General features: G+C 45.8%; 1 pseudogene; it reads right to left on the reverse strand.

Annotated features, from left to right (window-relative positions):
* Positions 1–1,099: 1,099 nt before the first annotated feature.
* On the reverse strand, positions 1,100–1,480 carry LOC111144643 (annotated as a pseudogene).
* Positions 1,481–4,404: the final 2,924 nt, after the last annotated feature.

The following is a 4,404-nucleotide window of genomic DNA, read 5'->3' on the forward strand; positions in this document are numbered from 1 at the left end:
ATGACTTCACACAAGCCTTGAAAAAAGAAAAGGGTGAATAAAACTTAGGATTATGAGATCTGAAAATTGAATACTCCTTCCACTAGTAATCTGTTCGTTCTTTGTCCCTAGTGCAGTGTCTACATTGAAATTTTGTCGCACAACACAAAGCTATCAAATCTTCTGTATCATTTTCAAAGAAGCCAGTGACCTTTCGAAGCATCCATACAAGGTTTTCTGGAAGAAAAGCAATATATTGCTTTCTAAGTATGGAGCTGTTTAGTTTTATCCCTAAAGGCAAAGAAGAGGCCGTGACAGTCCCGGGTTTCAGGGACACGACCATTAAGAAACGTAAAACCAGCCTCCAAGTTAATGGTCGATGCTATGCTTACGGGGGAAGGGGAAAATTCTTGGCAAAATGCCTTGTTCAGAGGCCACGGGGGGACATCCTACAAGATGGATGACAGACAAAGTGAGAGAGTTATTCCTGCCGGGTCTGTCTGCTCGCAGACATTTCTTTCTTTCCCGTTGGACAAGAGCTCTGAGGAACAGAGCACGAATCTGCTCCTGGTAGATGCACGGTCCAACCACAGGAAACTCCTTCTTTGTGGCTTTTGATTCTCTTTATCTCTGAAAATCCACACCACATAAAATGGCATTTTCTTGTTTCTTTAACGATGATTTAACCAATTAAATGACAATTTAGCTAGTTTTTGTCCACTGCTTATCTTATTTCTGGGAAACAGTTGCTGGACAGATGCATTTTACCTTAGTTAAGTGTTGAAGGAAATAGTGAAATATGTAGATATCTTCAAATTGCCAGCACAAAGCATACACCGTATGAATAAAATGACAGTGAGCATACACCGCCTTTCCACACTGGGGTACACAGGTGATTTAAGGAAAGAAGATTACACAAGATTTCAAAGTCTCCAGACAATTTCCCTAAGTTCATTAATACCGTGAGCAACCATTTTATAATTCCCAGTGACTCATTACCAGCAATTTCAAAGAAATATATATATATATATATTTCATATATAATTTCATACGGGAGAAGGAGCCAATGCAATGGGCAGTCGTTATTGGAAAGAAGAAACCTCACAGCACATTTTGAGGCTCAGTGGGTCAACTGGTGGGGCACCAACGTGTAATGGGCTCCACAACTACGCATTGCTAAACCTTGCCTTTGTGCAGCTAGAACCTGATGATGGTACTATTGTCCTCTTCGCAGATGCAGTCATTTGCTTGTTGGTGATGGATGGGACTAAATTAGGGTCTTCCTTGGTGCCTGCAGCTGCCTTTGGGGCTAGCATATTGCATGGGTCCAGTCCTTCCTGGCAGCCATCATGACCTCCCTCTCCAGCCCAGTCGCCTGGTCATTAGTAAGAACACCACCTCCAGGTGCTATGGTGTGCACTGCAGCGACTCCACTGGGACCGTGGGCCCTGAGAGCCTGCATGGCCAACGCTCCAACTCCCTGAAGTAACCTCGAAGCCATCACGCCCGCTACAAACAACAGTACTTCCTTGAGCAGACTCGAGAAACACGTGATTTCCGGAGGAGGGCTTTCCCCCACTCATCGAAATAGATTTACTACCACCTCCCAAGTTGAAAGTCTCAGTCTGAGGGTTTCAACCGTGACAGCCTCTTGAGTTTGCATCCCACAGAACAGAGAACATAGACCAGCTAAAAAACTTGTCCTATTTTTTAGGTCTTGATCCTATCTTAATATGCAGAACTAGCTGGCCAACCTTCAAATATTCACTGCGATTCCTGAAAAACTGAAATCCCGTCAGAATAGACTAGAGTGGGAGCGTAGCATAGTCTGGGGGCAAGACAGGGAGAGCGTACTCTGGTTCCCATGGAATGAGAACTGGCCCTCCTTCCTGATAGGTAGTGAAAGAATATACACTTTTCAGGTCAGGAGCTGCATACCATATTCCCAGTCTGAGTTAATCTGCTTTCATAAAGATACCACATCCAGAATGGCAGCTAAAATTGGGGTATTACATGTTAAGTTTGTGATAATCCACTATCATCTGCTATGATCCATCCTGATTTCGCAGGGGTTAGACTGGTGGGTTAAGTGGGGGTTCTAAGGAGGACGCCATTTTGAATTGTCTGGTCAGACTTTGAGTTATGTGAATCATTGAGGGTGGCACTAATCTCTGCTATCCCTCTGAAATGATGTATTTACTTTAGTGGCCAGAAGGGCTTCCACTTGGTCTTTCCTTCTATGATAGTTCTTATTTCATAGTCAAGGAACTATCCTGAAGATTCTACCAGCTGCCAATTGTGTTTAACCTGATTATGGACCCTGGAACCAAGGAAACAACCATTGCACGGTGGAAGGTGGAGGTGAGCAGGTGGGCAGGACACATGGACTCAATGTATTGAGACAGACTTCATCAAGGACTTTATTTTCTGACCCCCACTTTTCTCGACTCTAACAGGGAAGCTACAGTGACCTTTGGCTCCCTGGCTATCAGTGTCAACTCGAGTGCTATTCTCAGGAGCCCTGGAAAGACCCAGATATCCCCCTTTTTCTAGTGTATGGTTCTAGTGTATAGTTGGCCCTAGTTTCCAAGGAAGCATGGAAGGAATCAGTACCATACAACACATGCAGGATATATCGTAGACACAGGGCCTTCCTGCCAGGGACCTGGCCTCTACTTCAGACAGTGAGCTTTGGGTTGAGAACCAGCTTAGATCTTGAAATTGGGCAAGAGGTTGTAACTTTCCATGGGAGATGGCTGACTTTGACCTCCTGATCATCCGATCTTGATCTCTTTTTACTTAAAAATGTACAAAGACTTTGAGTATATTAAGCAAGACCCACTTATCTTGCCCCTAGAAACACCACATTCTATTAGCCACTCTAGAGTCCCCTACAGACTCTGCCACAGTCCCCATTACAGACTACCCTCTTGGGAGCCCTCCACTCCAGCTGTCATTACACACTTACTGTCCTTACAGCAAACATGCCATCTAGCTCCTGACAATTAAGTTCTGCCTCTGCTACTGTGAAGATTCCATTACCCTTACTGCAACCAGAGAGAGCAACTCTGTAACTGCATCTCCAGCTGTCAGCCCTGCCCTGCGGAAGGAGCCACCACTGAATCTGTTAGTGATGCTGGTGCTGGTGCCTCTCACCACTGCATTCCTTACCCCCTCCAGAAATGAAGTGTCCTCCCAAGAAACCCAGTCAGCTGATCTTATAGAAGAGACCTTTCCAGCACACCCACTACTCTCAGTCTTTGATTCTTTCCTCCAGAGTTGGCCCAGGCAGTCCCACCATCTTTGTTCATTGTACAGAGGCCAATGTTTTCTCCAAGTTGCTAAGAGTTATTCAAGCAGGGTAGTAGACCCGACTCCTGGGACTCTTGCCAAGGAGTTAAATCCTGAGTGATGGGAGAGAGCTCCCACACTGACAAACTCCCCATTAGCCAGCTTCCCACTCCCCACCATGATCCCAGCCCCTCACAGTTCACTCCCAGGCAGAATCATGGTTCCTGCCTAGATGCGTCAGCCAGGATCTACACCTGCTTTGCTCTAATATCCCTGTCTCCCCTTATAAGGGTTAGCTCACCCCAAGTCACACTAATTTTTGGCCCTAATTATGGATCTTGTGGTCAGGAGCAAAAGTGGCAGATCCTGAGGAAGACAAGCTCTCTTTCCGAGAAGGCACTGTCTTATCACATAGTCTTCAGGCAAAGGGGACCCACTGTCTTCCAACCAGACAATGGGGGGGAGGCGTGTTCCTTCTGCTGTCCTGCAGCTTTCAGGGGAATATCACTGTTTAAAGTTTTCCAGCACGTCTACCTAGATACCCCATCATAAGCCTTAAGGTCCTGTTCCTTCCCTAGTGAAGCCCTGAATTTATTTTCCTACCAAATCAACTTTTCTTGGTTCTTTTCTTTCACATCACAGAAAAGATCTGTCTGTTGAGAGCATTGGGTTAAATGTTGGAACACAAAGAGAGAGGACTGGTGCCTTCCTCCATGGGCTTTCAGGGTGTGATGGAAAGCAGAAATGTACATCAAAAGCATAAATACAGAGGGATCACTCTTTAAGTCAAAGCTCTTGAAGTCACTGCCCCAGTCCCTGACGCACACATGGAAGTGTCCATGAATCACTCCATGAGAGGAGCTCTCTCCACAGTGAGCCAGCATAAAATGAGGGTCTAGGACATATTCTCCATTCATTGTGTCTCTGGAAATCTAGCTCTCCTCCTTTGCCCAAACCTACCTTTTTGGTCGTTTTTGTCTTCTCCTCACCCCTTAGATTTGCACACCCAGCTCACTTAGCATGGAACCACCTTGGTTGCCTCCAGTAAGACCCCTTCTTGTTGAAACTGTCCCCCCAAGGCTGTCCCAGCTTAAATCCTGGCTTCCTGGCTGAGCTGTGTGAGTCTATGAACTC

Source organism: Enhydra lutris, unplaced genomic scaffold (genome assembly GCF_002288905.1).
Source record: "Enhydra lutris kenyoni isolate GAN:26980312 unplaced genomic scaffold, ASM228890v2 scaffoldscaffold11, whole genome shotgun sequence".
Classification (NCBI taxonomy): Eukaryota; Metazoa; Chordata; class Mammalia; order Carnivora; family Mustelidae; genus Enhydra; species Enhydra lutris.